We start from the raw sequence: 17346 nt of genomic DNA, 5'->3' as shown, positions 1-17346 counted from the left end.
TATGCTTCAGAAGATTGGAGACTATTGAGAATTAGGCTTGAGGTTGATTGATGATTGTGCATTGAGTCCCCTATACAGAATTTTATTGTTGTTAATAACCATTTGATCAATAAATATGAGAGATGCCCTCTCAAAAACAAAATTAAAAAAAAACTATTTGCAATGTATCTATTTTATCACTCTATCATCCAAAACCACTATCAGTTTGTATGAACATCAGCTTTGAGAATAATGGAATGAACACACAGTTGTACATATATGTGAGGAGGTCCAAAACTGAGTCATAGGAAGACCTGAACTCACCTCCTCTCATGGACACACTGAATTTATAACTACATATGGATCAATTGCTCCTGAAGAACTGAGGGCTGATTGAACAGCTTCAGTGAAATAATAAGGGGGACCACATAAAGAAGGGTAGGATAGATGGAGTAACAACAGGAATACCACCTCCAGCATGGCAACCTGGAGTGGGGAGTGATTTCACTGAAGCACCTACATGCAGAGTCACCCAGCCTGGGGCTAAGGGAAAGTGCATTCATTTCAAGGGCAAGTAGACTGTAAGTGAACATATTGTATTTTCTAACCTTTTAGTGTCCTCCAAATGGGCAGGGAACTGCTGGAACTCTCTCCAGGGTCAGAGAAGCCAGAAAGTGTCATTTTCCTGTGTTCTTCCTCACCCTGACAGCACAGACAGTGTCAAGGGGCAAGTGCTCTAGCTGGTGTCCCAGAATGTCCCAGGCCCCTGGCCTCCACCAGCCCCAGCCTTCTGCCAAGGCAACCCTGGTGCAGCATGCTCCAGGACCCTTCCAGCACGGCTTGACCTCACCATCTCATCAAAGTGGTTCTGGGGCAGTATAACCTAGGATCTCCCAGCTCACATTGGTTCCAGATCCAGCTGTCCTGTCAGGGCAACACCAATGTGTCATGCCTTAGGAACTCCTGGCCCACATCCTCTCCTGTTCGAGCCATCCCACCATCGAGGCCCCAGGACATCATGCTCAAGGATCCCACAGCCAGAATCCAATCCCGCCATGGAAAAGATATTCCATGCAAATGTAAATGAAAAGAAAGCTGAGTAACAGTAGTCATATGAGACAAAAATAGACTTTAAAACAAAGAGTGTACCAAAAGACAAAGAAGGACATTACATAATGATAAAAAGACCAATTCAAGAATAGGATATAATTTCCATAAATATTTAGGCACCCAACATGGAAGCACCTAAATATATAAAGCAAATATTAGCAGGCATAAACGGAGAAAGTGACAGTAATACAATAATAGTACAGACTTTAATACTCCAGTTATATCAATAGATAGATTGGCCAGATAGAAAATCAATAAGGAAACAGTGACCTTAAATGACACATTAGATCAGATGCACTTACCAGACATATATAGAACATTTCATCCAAAAGTTGCAGAAACACATTCTTTTCAAGTGTACATGGAACATTCACCAGGATAGATAATGTTAGGCTACAAAATTAATCTCAGTAAATTCAAGAAGATTGAAATGATTTCACATATGTTTTCCAACTATAAGGTATGTAACTATAAATCAATTATACCAAGAAAACTGGAAAAAACACAAATGTGTAGACTAAATAACATGGCAACTAAATAACAAATGCATTAGTAAATAAATCAAAGAGGAAACATAAAAAATATCTTCAGACAAATTAAAATGGAAATACAATGTTCCAAAATCTATGGGATGCAGCAAAAAACAGTTCTAAGATGGAAGTTAATAGTGACACAGACCTATCTCAAGAAGCCTGAAAATTCCCAAATAAACAATATAACTTTAAGCTAAAAGGAATTAGAAAAAGAAGAACAAACTCCAAAGTTATTAGAAGGAAGGACATAATCAAGATTGGAGAAGTAAGTGAAATAAAGACAGAAGAGGAGAAGAAGAAAAAAAGAAATGAAACTAAAAGCTGTTTTTAATGGAAAGAAATAAAATTGATAAACTACTAGCCATATTTATTAAGAGAAAAGGAGAGAGGGCCTAAATAAGTAAAATAAGAAATGAAAAATAAGTTACAGCTGATACCACAGAATTACAAAGGATCATAAAAAACTACTACATACAAGTATTTGCCAACAAATTAGAAAACAGAAGAAATGGATAAATTGCTAGAAACAGACCACTTTTCAATCATGAAGAATCATGAATAAATTGAAAATCTTAATAGGAAACTTACAGATCATGAAATTAAATCAGTAATTTAAAAAGTACAAAAAAAGTCCAGAAACAGATAGCTTCACAGGTGAATTGTATCAAACTTTTAAGGAGTAGTAGCTAAACGTCTCAAATTTTCAAATAAATAAATAAGAAGGGACATTTCCAAACTCATTTCACAAGGCCATCATTACCGTAATGCCAATATCAGATGAAGATACCACACACACACACAGAAGAAAATTATAGGCCAATATCCCTGGTGAGGATATTTGCAAAAATCCTCAGCAAAATATTAGTAAGCTGAATTCAAGAACACATTAAAAGGTTCATACAGCATGGTCAAGTGGGGTTTGTTCCAGAGATGCAAAGATGCTTCAACAGCCACAAATCAATTAACATGATATACCTCATTCACAAGATAAAGAATAAAATCATATGATTTTTTTTATTTCAATAGATACAGAAGAAGCATTTGACAAAATTCAAAATAACTTTATGGTAAAAAGCCTCAGCACAGTGAGTATAGAAGGAATGTTATCAACATAATAAATGTCATATGTGACAAACACAGCTAACATCATAATCATGAAAAGCTGAAAGATTTTCCTCTAAGAAACAGGAACAAGACAAGAATGCCCCATCTTTTCACATTTATTCAATAGTATTGGAAGTTCCAGCCACAGAAATTAGGTAAAAAAAAAGAAATAAAGGATATTCAAATTAGAAAGGAAGAAGGAAACCTCATGTGTTTGCACATGACATGATATTTTACATAGAAAACCCTAATGACTCCATCTAAAAACTACTAGAATTATTTAATGAATTCAGTAAAGTTTTATGGTACAAAATTAATATACTAAAATCACTTGCATTTTTATACACTAATAATGAGTTACCATAAAGACAAATTAAGAAGACAGTAACATTTACAATCACATCAAAAACAATGTTTCGAAGTCTAGGAATAAATTTAACCAAGGAGATGAAAAACCTGTACTCCAAAAACTCTTAAGAGATTGATGACAGCACAAGTAAATGGAAAGATAAGATATATTGTGCTCATGGGTTGGAAGAATTAATATTGATAAAATGACCATACTACCCTAAGTAATCTACAGATTCAATGCAATCCCCATCAAAATACTTACAACATTTTTCACACAACTAGCATAAAGAATCCTAAAATTTTTATGGAACCACAAAAGACCCTGAATAACCAAAGCAATCTTGAGAAAGAATAATGCTGGAGGCATCATGGTCTCTGATTTTAAACTATACTAAAAAGCTATAATAATGAAAACAGTATGGTACTGGCACAAAAATAGACACAATGTAATGAATAGAGTTCAGAAATAAATCCATTTCAATTAATCTATGGCAAAGGAAGCAAGAATATACACTGGGGAAAAGACAGTCTCTTCAGTGAATGATGTTAGGAAAACTGGACAGCTACATAAAAAAGAGTGAACCTAGATCTCATACCATATAAATAAATTAATTCAATATATATTAAAGTATTGAATGTAGTACCTGAAACCAAACAATTCCCTGAACAAGACATAGGTAATAAGCTATTTGACAGCAGTCTTACTAGTATTTTTTTTGGACCAGTATCCTCAGACAAGGACCACACAGACTAAAATAAGCAAATGGAATTATCTCAGATTTAAAAGCTTTTACACAGTGAGGGAAACCATCAACAAAACAAAAAAACAACCCATTAAATGGGAGAAGATAATGCAAATCATAAACCAGATAAGGGGTTAATATCTAAAATATATAAAGAACTTATATAACTTAATATTTAAAAAAACATAATTGAATTAAAAAATGGGAAGAGGACTTGAACAAAGAAGACATACAGATGGATAACAGGCACATGAAAAGATGCTTAACATCACTAATCATCATGGAAATGCAAATCAAAACCACAATGAGGTATCTCCTCACATTGGTCAGATTGGCTCGTATTAAAATGACAAAAAATAAAAAGTGTTGGGGAGGATGTGGAGAAAAGGGAGCCCTCATACACTGTTGCTGGGAATGTATATTGGTGCAGCCACTATGGAAAACAGTATAGATGTTCCTCAAAAATTTGAAAGAACTAACATACAATCCAGCAATTCCACTCCTTGGTATTTATCTAAAGAAAACAAAAACACCAAATCAAAGACATACATGTGTCCATATGTTCATTGGTACATTATTTACAATATACGGAAGCAACCTAAGTGTCTATTAATAGACAAATAGATGAATGAATAAAAATTTCATGATTACACACACACACACACAGAAGTGAATGCTACTAATTCATGATGGTGAAATATAAAAATACATAATGAAATATAAGTCAGCCATAAAGAAAAATAAACTCTTGCCATTTACAACAACATGGATGGACCTAAAGGGCATTTTGCTAAGTGAAATAAGTCAAATAAAAATACCATATGACTTCATTATATATGGAGTCTAAAAAAAAAAAAAAGAACAAACAAAACAAAATAGAAACAGACTCATAGATACTGGAAACAACCTTCTTCCAGAAAGGGGAGGGCTTGGAGGGTGGGTGAAAGAGGTGAGGAGTATGAAAAGGATCAAAGTTCCAGTTGTAAAATAAATAAGTCATGTGGATATACAGTGTACAGTATAGGGAATATAGTAGTAACTTTGCATGGTGACAGACAGTACTAGACATTATGGACGAAATGCACAATATCGAATGACTATGATATACACCTGAAATTAATAGGAAAATGTACATCAACTATACTTTGATAAGAAAAGTAAGAAATATAAGTAAAGGTGATTAGCTATAGACAAAAAAAAGAGCAAATCTGCATATGTGCACACACACAGACACAGACAGACACATCTACACTCTCAGAAGGTTTGCTTAGTAAACAGATGTAAATTAGCATCAGAAGTCACCCAAGGAAAGACATATTTTTCTCACTAAATCTAAAAACACATTTTCAAAACACCTCAAATGTCTTCTTGTATGAAAACTGGAAGACACTGGAAAGTAATATTAAAGGAAGCAAGAATGGCCCCATGATATATTGCTATATAAATCCTTTAGCTAAATATCCTTGAATAAGTTTGACCTGTCATCATTATTTTTTTCATTCAAATAAAACAGCTAAGAACGAGTGATTCTTTGAGAAAAATATGTAAATTTAAATGTTTAATTGTGTCAATGGAAGCAAGAGACACAGAATTTCAGGACATGTCCTTGTCCTACTTTAATGTAACTTACGTTCTCTCATTTCTGGGTAAGTTACAGAGTTCATCTTCTCAAGCCCCATCTGCTTTTCTTGTACTATTACTAATTTCCCCTCCACATTTCCTCTCCCATTTCCTTCAGAATCCACATTGGCTTCACTTTTCAAATTTAAAACCCAAATACAGATGTGATCAGTTATTACAACCGTAAGGAGCAAGCTACAATGTTTCTGTTTAAACATTGTCAAGTATTTTTCTCCTAATTCCAGAGAAGACCGGAAGCTATAGAGGAAGAAAATTTTGTATATAAAAACTGGATAGAATGAGAAAAGATTTAATTAACCCTCAATTCATTCATTCACTTAACAAATATTCTTTGAGCATCAAATGTATGCCAGACACTAGGGCTGGAGAAACAACAGTGACAAAGTCTGTCCTCATGGAGCTTAAATACATCGTTTAGAATATTAAAAATGCTGTCTAGATATATCTTCTGCTAGTGATAGTTTTTATCTAAATCACTATGTTTCTCTTAAAATCTGTGACACAATATCCATATTCCCTCCATAGCTAATCAAAAACGGAAGTGCAATTCCCCTTCCAAAGTGCCAGACAAAAACTTAACTTGGCATATTTTCACTTTTCCCTTTAAATGCTTAGGGGAGGGGTTAAAGAATAATTTTGCCATAACAAATGATCACAAACTGGTGGCTTAAAAAAAGCAGAAATTTATCTTCTAGAGGCTAGGGCTCCAAAATTGCAACAGCAAAGGGCTACACTCTCTCTGATGGCTGTTTGGGAGAATGTATTCCATGCCTTCCTCTTAGCTTCTGGTGTTGCTGGCAATCCTTGGTGCACCTTGGATTATAGGTGCATCACTCCCACCTGCCTTTGTTGTCACATGATATTCTCCCCCGTGTCTTTGTCTCCATGTGTCTTCTTTTCTTATAAGGAGACAAGTCATATTGGATTAATGCCTACCCTACTTCAATATGAAGTAATTTTAATGACAATGACACTATTTCCAAATAAGGTCACAATTTGAGGTTCTGGAAAGGATAAATTTTGGAGAGACACTGTTCAACTCAATACTGTCTTCAACTATTCCCTACTTAGGAAGTCCACTCTTTCAGCTGTGGAAAGTGCTTCTCCAATTATGAATAAACAGACCACATCAATCCTCAAGCCAATGGACCTGCTTGTGATAATAATCATCTTAAGTGGGAATATGATTCCTGTTAGAATGTCTTTTGCCTCTTTCTGGTTAATACCTGCCTCAACTTTTTGCCCCTCAAATTTACAGGATTCCTTTGGCTTCATGAAATTTATTTACTGTGTTATGGTTGAAAGCCTAATTCAGAGAGGTTTTCTCTTGATGTGCGACATAACATAGACTCCCTCTTTCACCTCTACTTTGGTGGCTTTGAAATGCTATTAATTCATGACAATGAAAAGAGTAATTGATTTTAAACATATGTTTGTCTAACTAATGTCTTCCAATAGGGAAGGGCATTTGCTAACTTACTCTTAACTAAACAAAGCTGGGTCTTCCTAATGTGAAAGCATCATAATTTTCTTGATGAGGAAGTGGGGGAACACGATAAAGAAGGAAGAAGTCTCCTTTCTAACTATCCAGATAAGAAATTAAATCTTGGGAATTGTTTGGCTTGATTCTGTTAGAATTGGGTTACCATCATATGTTTGTTCCTCTAGGCACTTACTTTAAGTGACAGCTAAGGCCAGAGTTCTTCCCTATTGATTGTTCAAGCACAAATAACAATGTAAGCCCCTAAAAAGAAAAGGTTAGACACTAATTTACAGATGGGAGATGAAATACATGAAATAGTCACTGAGAGAACCCCAGGGCAAGGCAAGTGAGCCAAGACCAATCCACAGAGATGAGGAATGCAGAAACTTGAAATACTAATTTGGTAAATGAAGCCGACTAGCAAAGAGTAACTGACTGGCGAAGTGAGAGACAGCTGTCAGCAGGAAAGCAACATGTTCTGCAGAGTCGCCCAGAAGGTGTGGATTGGTAGGAAAGGGTATCGCTGAAGAGGGATTGAATGTGGGCTTGACAGTAGGAGACTTGGTTACAAGTTTACATGAAGTCGTCAGGCCTCCATACCTCCACGGGGATGGCAGAAGATTGAACAGATTACAGGGGGTATAAGGATTGAAAGACCCCAAACCCAGGGTTGGGGAGTATATCATACTCCAAAGACAGTGACAAAGTGCATGTTTACATGCTGAACTTTAAGACTGCCAGCACTCCTGTTTCAGTCTTGTCTAGAATGTTAGCAGACCCTGGCTTGTAATTCAAGATACAGGATTAGAAATTTGCCTTCTCAAATTCTAATCACTGCAGGAAAAGATTTTCACATTAGCTGTCCCCAGTGAAACGGTTCAGTCAAACGAGCCAAAAATGAAGTGCACATTTGACACGCTGTGCGTGTACTCAGAATTTCCAAATGGGTTTTTGGTCTTTCATTCTTAAATATGAACAAACAGTCAAGGATTGCCAGTTATCTGAGAAATAACTTGAACCTGAAAGATAAAGACCAGAAAGAAGAAACAAATGAACAACAACAAAACATAGAGGAAAATGCTATTTTGTGGGATGGAGACAACTTGAAAAAAAGGAGTAAAATATAAATTACTCTTATTCTTAGATAAATGAAAATGTTACCTGTAAAATAAAATGAGCAGTTGTAATAAAAAAGAAATTTTCTGAGATCAAGTCTCAGCTCTTAGAAATATAAAGCATAGTAGAAAAAAAAGTAAAAACTTATTAGAAAGATTGAAGGATAAACATACTATCTTCCTGAAAATAGAGTAGAAATATAAAAATGATTAAAAATTATTTTAAAGAGGATTTGGAGTTTTACCAAGATAGAAATACTTTGGAAATATATCAGTGAAAATGTACAGATCTAAGTCCAAAAACTTCTTGATATCGAACATTTGGACTAAATTAAAAAGAGAAAAAGTAATATATTAATACAGCTAATATCTAAACCCTTATGGCAGTTATGAAAATCACACATTTATTATGGCAATATCCTAAAATGTGGAGTGGGAACTTGTCTGAAATGAAGGAACACATGACTATGTTCATCTTTACCCCTAATCCGATGAGTGACATTGAATGAGCTACTTTTGTCATTCAAATTCCTCATATTAGGTTGTCGATCTTTGAAATCCTTTCAAGTTCAAACATACAATCACTGAATACTAAATGCTCACTAAAGCTGTAGAATACGTGCACATATGCATATATGTTTGATATTTCTGCTTTTCCTAGCCAAGATGAACATTTACCTCTTAGTGCTGTCTTTAAATTGCTTCCCAGCTATTCATACCAGGAACCATTTTCCAGTTTAACTATTCATTCCCGGGTCCTGCCACGTCTGTCTTGTTTTGGGCCTGCTACGCTGTTGCCAGCTGCTCAGTGGGACATCAAAGTGTCACTGACTTGGCAGGAAAAGTTGATAAATGATATGGAGTGAGGGCCACTTTGAAGTCCTGCAGTGTCACCAGAAATACACAGTGAAACCAAAACAATGAGAAGTAGGGGGCAGGACATGGAACACCGCAGGAAATGGCCCTCCGAGGATAGAAAAACCATTCCCAGATAAAGTATTAACAGGGAAAGAGATGGTAGCTTAAAGAATAAAAGTGATCAAGAATATATAAATCATTTAATTTTACTCAAATAATTTTCTAAAATCCATGATGAGTTAGCCTGAGGGACTTTCCCTTAGTGCACTGCTAGGGCTTCTGCTCCAACACGTCTACCTGCGCATGTGAGATGACAGTGTCAGTAGGTCCTCATTATGTGGAATTTTATTCTGGACATTGTCCCCTCTGTTTCATCATCTGTTTCATTTTTGGAAAGTACACTTGATACTGAAGAAAGGGTTAGAAAAAGCAAAGGACATATGGAAGATATCTATTTAGTGATGCGTGAATCCACTTACTGTGAATTCTCCATGAAAAAACGTGATCTATTCAAAAGAAAACACCGAGTATCAGGTGCACGTGTAGGAAGCAACACGGCCAGGCAGAAAGAAACTTCATTAGAACAGCATCTGCTCATTGGATCCTTCCCACTCTGGGCTCCAGAATCAATGTTCGAGTCAGGTAAGACATAAAGCATAAATTTCAGATATATTTTACAGAGTTTTGAGGACTTCCACATTGAGATTATAGGAGGACAACAAATTAACAAATCATTCCTGAACAAAATTTAATGCACACTCTAAAAGGAAAATGACTTTTTCTTATATATATATATTATCAAAACTTAACAATCATGCGATGAATATACATTATATATATGTATATATACACACATATATATACATATACATATATTATTAAACATCAAGGCATTCATGAATATGGGTATGCTTGAGTCTGATCTTCCACATGCCTGATTCATGCAGACATCTAGGTCATAAGATATGTGTAAGTAATTAATTTGCATGGATGACATTATAGAAATGGCCAGTATGGGAAAGGAAAATATGAAAGAAATACAGGGATTTTACAAAGAATCAAGGTTATCTGAATTTATACCATTCTGGGATAAATAGTGTGCCACACCCTGCTTTTCCAGGAATACATACAGTCAGGATTAGAATGAACTGCGAATAAATGGACTTCCACTATATCTCAAAACTTGGATAATATTTTAAAGGTAAGGGAGGTTATACTTTATGATTACTAGGCTATGCTTCCCTAAGACAATTCTAGAGCTATGCTGAAATCTACCTGTCCTGGGAAGCTTTAAAAGGGCCTCTTAACAGAAGAGTTACACACACACACACACACACACACACACACACACATAAACAGAATTCATTGGAGATGCTTTGTAGCAAGGTAGGGGAGTCTATTGCATCAGTGTCTGGAGGTAAGCAACAGAGATGGGGTAAGTCAAATGGAGGAATAATTGGAAGACTGATGGCTAACTTAATCTGTTGGGCAGAGTGGTGACTAAGGTTGACTGGTGGAAGTTGCTAGCTGGCCACCACTAAGGAAGGAATAACAATGAGTCTCAGTAAAATGAAGGGATTAGTACACTAAATCAACTAGTTTAATACAGAAGGCATACTTGTACTTCTTTTTATCTTTGCTTATATATTTTGACCTATAACTTAGGGTGGATAGAATGCAATAAAAGTTGACTAAAGTTCAAGCTTGAACTTTTTAGACACTCTAGCCCACTGCCTATGATCTTCAACAGTTATTAAGATTACTTTATGCATTTATTATTATATATGTAATTGTTATATATATAATTTATGAAGTGCTACTAATTGAGCATATAAAAATGGGTTATTTTTAAATTTTGAAACAATATGGAAAATATTCAATATATGAAGTGGATGAGGTCTCAAAATCTTAAGATGCTATAGATTGACTACCTATCTTCTCCGTGCTGTACTGCCTTCCCCATGACCTACCTGTACTGTGGTTGCAAATTATAGTGCCCCATCATCCTGTCTCCCTCCCTCTTCTCCCATCCTTCCCAATCCCTTCCTTTTGGTAACCTCTAGTCCCTTCTTGGAGACTGTGAGTCTGCTGCTGTTCTGTTCCTTCAGTTTTGCTTTGCTGTTATAATCCACAAATGAGTGAAATCATTTGATACCTTTGCCACCTGGCTTATTCACTGAACATAATATCCTCTAGCTCCATCCATGTTGTTGCAAATTGTAGGATTGGTTTTCTTCTTATGGCTGAATAATATTCCGTTGTGTATATGTACCACATATTCTTTATCCATTCATCTACTGATGGACAGGTTGCTTCCATATCTTGGCTATTATAAATAGTGTTGTGAAAAACATAGGGGTGCATATGTCTTTTTGAATACGGGATTGTGTTTTCTTCAGGTAAATTCCTGGGAGTAGATTTACTGGGTCAAATGGTATTTCCATTTTTAGTTTTTTGAAGAACCTCCATATTGCTTTCCACATGAATAAACTAATTTACATTCCCACCAGCAGTGTAGGAGGGTTTCCCTTTCCCCTCATCCTTGCCAGCATTTGTTGCTCCTTGTCTTTTGGATATTAGCATCCTAACTGGTATGAGGTGATATCTCATTGTGGCTTTAATTTGCATTTCCGTGATTAGTGATGTGGGGAATCTTTTCATATGCCTATTGGCCATTCAAATTTCTTTATTGAAGAAGTGTCTGTTCAGCTCTGCCTTCTCACACCACCATCTTTTTCTGACTTCCTACTGGGGTAGTTTTAATTCTTATAAGGAAGAGTTTCTTCAGTTTGAAGAGAAAGAACGTAAAACCAAAACAATAATTTTGAATGATAAATAGCCAGTAATAAACAAAGAATTACTGGTTGTTGCACAGAGGAGTATTGTGATAATTTGCACCCTTGAATCGTTACTGGGATGACTTCCAGAACATTTTCTGAGAGGAGAAAAAGATGCTTAAACGTGGCAGATGACTGGTTAACACTTAGCCAGAGCCTAGCTAGCTACATAGCCATTTCAATTCCTTTTTTTTTAAAAGCAGATTTAAAAGAAGGATCCCAACTATCTGTTGGATTCCAAACCTTGTTGATTCCAAGGCTTGCACTCTTAGTGTCCTGATTAAGGACTTAGTGAAAAATACTGGGGAAAATTTCAGGTATTCAGATGCCAGGCATAGTATATTTACATGATATATTTCCTTCAGTTAGATTAGTCCAAGAAATATTCTAAGAATGAATTATATTTTTTAAAGGTAACAAAGATTACTTTATTCTTTAGTACATACAAACTCTACATCTTGCATATTTGTCTTCATCCTTTTCAGTTGGCTTTGGTTTTCCTAGAATGCTAATTTTTGCTAGCATCTATCTCTTTATCAGTGGAGAAAGTTCCTTTTTATTCCTAGTTTACACTGAGAGTTTTTATCATGAATGAATTTTGAATTTTGTCAAATACTTTTTCTGCATCTATTGGTATGATAATCCAGTTTTTCTTCTTTAGTGTATTGATGTGATGATTATATGAAATTTTTTTTGAGTGTTGAACTAACTTACGTACCTGGGATAAATTCCATTTGGTTTGGTGTATAATTCTTTGCATAGCTTTTTGAAGTATATTTGCTCATATTTTGTTGAAGATTTTTATAGGTATGTTCATAAGAGATACTTGTCTATAGTTTTCTTTTAATGTCTTCTTCTGATTTTGGTACAAGGGTAATGATGAACTCATAGAATGAGTAATTCAGTCTGCTTCCATACTCTGAAATTTTGGAGAATTGGAATAATTTCTTTCTTAAATGTTTGGTAGAATTCACCAGTGAACCTGTCTGTGCCTGGTACTATTGTGGAACTTTATTAATAATTGACTCAATTTCTTAATACATATAGGCCTATTCAGATGGTCTATTTCTTCTTGAAGATTCTTTCTTTTGAAGAATTGGTTAATCTCATCTAGGTTATTAAATTTGTACATATGGAATAGCTTATAGTATACTTTTATTATCCTTTTAATTTCTATGGTGTTTATAATGATGTCTCCTCTTTAATTTCTTGTATTAGTTATTTGTGTCTTCTCTCTCTTTTTTTTCTTAGGTAGCCTGGTTTATCAGTTTTTTGTCTCAAAGAAGCAGATTTTGGTTTTGTTGATTTTTCTCTATTGATTTACTTTTTAAAATTTCATAGATTTCTGCTTAATTCTTATTATTTCTTTTCTTCTGCTTACTTTGGATTTAATTTGCTCACTTTTTTCTATTTTCCTAAGGTAGAAACTTAGGTTATTGATATTATTCCTTCTTCCCTATCATCATCTCTTTCATTTTAAATATCTGATAATAATTTTGACATTTTCTCCCTTAATCAAAAAAACATATGTATTAATACAAATTGACTTTGTATTTAATAATTAAATGTTCAAATAGCACAAGCTATCCATACTTAATGCATTGTAGAATTTAGGCAATTCCACTGAATGATTAAAGTTCAAAATTTGGCAGGTGCAGATGTCATTAGCAGCAGTAACTTTGAAGGTAATTCAGCCTCAGAGCCAGGGGCCCATTTTGTTCCTAACCAAAAAACAACAATTACCGTGTGAGTTGATTATGCATGATATGATTGCACCTGTACCTAATTGTGGATGCAAAGGGAAAATTAGAAGGAGACCTCCTTTTGAATTGAGTCTACATAGGTATTATCTTTTATTGTTATTATTTGGTTGCCTTGAATTAGGAGTTGTAAAGAGAGCCTTATCGAAGCACTTTTATGCATGGATATTTGGAAGTGATACATTTGTCCATCTTTCATTGATGAAAGTTTCAAGTTGATTTCTGTTCTGCTTCATCACTGGCTAAGTGATACTCATTTAGATTTAAGACAAAACCAGGCCTATAGGCATATAAGTATTTAACTTTCTCAATCCTCTACTAGGAAAAATTGCTTGGTATTCACTCGATTCTATTTTACTCTATTTTCTTTTCCAGAATTTTTGCTGCAGTGCACAAAGGATACTGGTGTTTTTTCCTTCTTTCTTTCCCTCTTTCCTTCCCGCCCACCCACCCCCCCTTTTTTAAATATATCTTTGGTTTGTTTGGTTTTAATATCAGGGTAATACTAGCCTCAGAATGAGTTGGAAAGTGTTTCTTCCTCTTCTATTTGGTGGAAGTGTTTGTGAACAGGTGGTGTTAATTCTTTAAATGTTACAATGTTTCACTGGTGAAGCCGATTGCATTTATCATAGAAGTTGTTTTTAAACCTAATTCAACCACTTTGTGTTATAGTTTATTCAAATTCTCTATTTCTTCCTGACAAAGTTTCCATAGTTTATGTCTTTCTAGTCATTTATCCATTTCAACGCTATCACCTAATATGTTAATATTGGCTGTTAATAATATTCTCTTGCAATCTTATTTATTGCTATAAGTTTAATAGTTATATCCCTGGTTTTATTTACTGATTTAATAATTTGAGTCTTCTTTCTTTTTTTCCTTGATCTGTATAGTTTAAGGATTTTTAATTCTTTTGATCTTTCTAAAGACCCAGGTTTTGGATTGCTGATTTTCTTTATTATATTTTATTGTCTCTATTGTTATTTATTTCCTCTCTAATATTTATTGTTTCTTTCCTTCTTTTGGCTTGGGACTTTACTAGTCTTTTCCTAGTTTCTTAAGGTGTGGGGTTAGGTTATTGACTTGAGATCTTTCTTCTTTTTAAATATAGGCTTTTAGGGCCATATATTTCTCTGTAAGCATTGCTTTTAGCTCCATCCTATAAGTTTGGAAGACTGTATTTCCATTTTCATTCATCTCAAAGTATTTTTTCTTTTCACTTATTATTTCTTTGACTCATTAGTTAGTTAGGAGTGTGCTCTTCAATTTCCATATATTTGTAAATTCCTCACATTTCCTCTGTTATACACACACACACACATATATATATATACATTTATTTAATTTTTTAATTGAAGAACATACTTTGTGTGATTTCAGTTCTTTTAAGTGTACTGAAGTTTTTTGATGGCCTAGCATATAGTCTATTCTGAAGAAAGAATGCACTTGAAAAGAATATGTATTGTGCTGATGTTGAGTGTAATGTTCTATAAACGTCTACTAGTTTTAGTTTGTTTATAGTGGTTATTCAAGTCCTCTATTTCATTGTTGATCTTGTGCCTAGTTGATTCATGCATTATTGAAAGTAGGATATTATGATCTCAAACTATTATTTTTGTGGTGTAAATTTTAATTTATTTTAATTTACTTATTTTTTTATTGAAGTATACTCAAATCATTATTTTGAATTATCATTTTCTCCCTTCAATTCTGTCAATTTTTGCTTCATGTACCCCCAAATTCACGGGTTTCAGTTGTTAGGACTATCAATGTTTATAACTATTATAAGTTTCTGATGGACTAACACTTTTTTCATTATAAAATGCCTTTGTTCCTGGTATTAATGTTTGTCTTAAAGTTTATTTCATCTGATACTAGCATAGCCACTCCAACTCTGATTACTGTTTGCTTGGTATATCTTCTTGCATCCTTTCACTTGTTCCTTTTGTTATATAACTTTTAGTTGTTTTTTTCATGGTTGTCCCAGGAAATACAATTAACACCTTAATTTAAGCAGTCTAGTTCATATTAATATTAATTTTAATGCTATACAAAAAGTGCTCCAATAAAGGTCCAATTCTTCTACTATCCTTTTTGCTATTATTACTACCCAACTTTTGTCTCTATTTTTTATAAGCCCATAAACATGCCTTTATAATTACTGCTTTATGCACATCTTTTAAATATGATAGAAGAAACAAATTTAAACAAAAAAAATATATTTTCATGCTATTAATCTGTGTCATTACTTTTACAAGTGCCCTGTATTTCTTTGTGTGAATTCAAGTTTCTGTCAAGTGTCCTTTCATTTCGGCCTGCAGATTCCCGTTTATATTTCTTATAGGGCAGGTGTTATTAATGTCAAATTTATTTATTCTTTTTTTGGAAAATATGAAAATGTCCTAATTTTTCTTCCATGTTGAAGGAAGCTTTGATGAATATAGAATTCTTATATGAAGTTTATTCCTGAATTCAGCACTTTGAATATGTCATTCTATTGCTCCTGGTCTCCAGAGTTTGATGAGAATTTAGCTATTAATCTTTTGAGGACCCTTTTTATGTGATGAGTCATTTTTCTCTTTCTGCTGCTTACAAGATTCTCTTCATTTTGTATTTCAGAAATTTGATCACGTTGTGCCCAGACATGGACCTCCCCAAGAATACCCTACTTTAAGTTTCATCGAACTTCCTTGGATGTATAGATTAATTTTCTTATTTAAATTTGGGAGGTTTGGGCCCCTACTTCTTCATATATTCCCTCTGGCACTTTCAGTCTTCTACCTCCATATTCGTATAATGAATTTGTTGGTGCGCTTGCTGGTATCCCACAGGTCTCTGAGTCTCTGTGGATTTATCTTACTCATTTTTCTTTTAGTTTTTAAGGTTAGATCATCTCATTTGACATATTTTGAGGTTTGCTTATTTCCTTTTCTGTCACTACAAATCTTCTGTTGAGCCCCTCTGGTAAATTTTGCATTTGAGTTATTATACCTTTCAATTCCAGAATTTCTATTGGGCTTTTTTTTTCTAATTTCAATCTCTTATTTATCTATTCTATTGGGCAAAAAATTGTTTCCTGCTTTTTTTAGTTCTATACACATGGTTTAAAATGATCTTTTGAACCTAAATACAATAGCTGATTCAAAGCTTTGTCTAGTAAGTCCAACATCTAGACAGCCACAGGGACAGATTCTGCATATTGCTTTTTTCTTGTGCATGGGCCATACTTTGCTGTATTTTGTGTGTATTAGAATTCTTTTTAATTTTATGGACATTTTAAATCATGTGGTAACCCCAGGAATCAGACCCCTCCCACTCCCCAAGGATTATTGTTGTTGCTTTTTGTTACTGATTTGGTGCTGATGGTTCAGTGAGTTTCCTGGATCAATTCTGTAAAGTCTGCATTTTTGTCTTCTACAGCCTCTTCAGTTTCTGCTTGCTTAGCTTAGGCATCAGAGAATGGCTAAACAGAGACTTCTTTAGATGCCTAGAACAGTACCTCTTCCAGTGTTAGTTGAGGGGCTCTTTGTTATTGTTGGACTATGTTTTCAATGTTCTGGAAGTTTACAAAGTTACCTTAGCACCTTACTTCTTGCCTATTCAGAGCCAAGGTCAGTGCACATGAGAGAGTATGTGTCTTTCCTGCTCATGAGCACAGTCCTGAACATGTCCTTCCAGATTCCTAAGAAGTTTTCAGATCTTTTCAAAGCTCCCATGGACTTACCTTTTCTTAGATTTTCCTTTTAAATTTGTTGACCAGACTCTACTTGACTCCAGCTGATAACACCACTTCAGGTCACTGTGTGTTAAATAATTGCTACTTAGTTTTTTT

At 34.4% G+C, this 17346-nt stretch overlaps 1 long non-coding RNA gene across 3 annotated transcripts in view; it reads right to left on the bottom strand.

The window, feature by feature from the left end:
- Positions 1-17346, bottom strand: part of LOC140845843 (uncharacterized) — a 364588-nt gene that overhangs the window by 71269 nt on the left and 275973 nt on the right. Inside the window, exon 5 of one of the 3 annotated variants that reach the window (XR_012124749.1) lies at positions 13999-17313. The exons of the other annotated variants lie outside the window; for them this stretch is intronic. This is a non-coding gene — a long non-coding RNA (uncharacterized lncRNA). Of the gene's footprint in view, positions 1-13998; positions 17314-17346 lie in introns of those variants that run through there. 3 annotated transcript variants of the gene reach the window in all.

Source organism: Manis javanica, chromosome 13, assembly GCF_040802235.1.
Source record: "Manis javanica isolate MJ-LG chromosome 13, MJ_LKY, whole genome shotgun sequence".
Taxonomy (NCBI): domain Eukaryota; kingdom Metazoa; phylum Chordata; class Mammalia; order Pholidota; family Manidae; genus Manis; species Manis javanica.
This window is presented reverse-complemented; position numbering and strand designations above follow the sequence as displayed.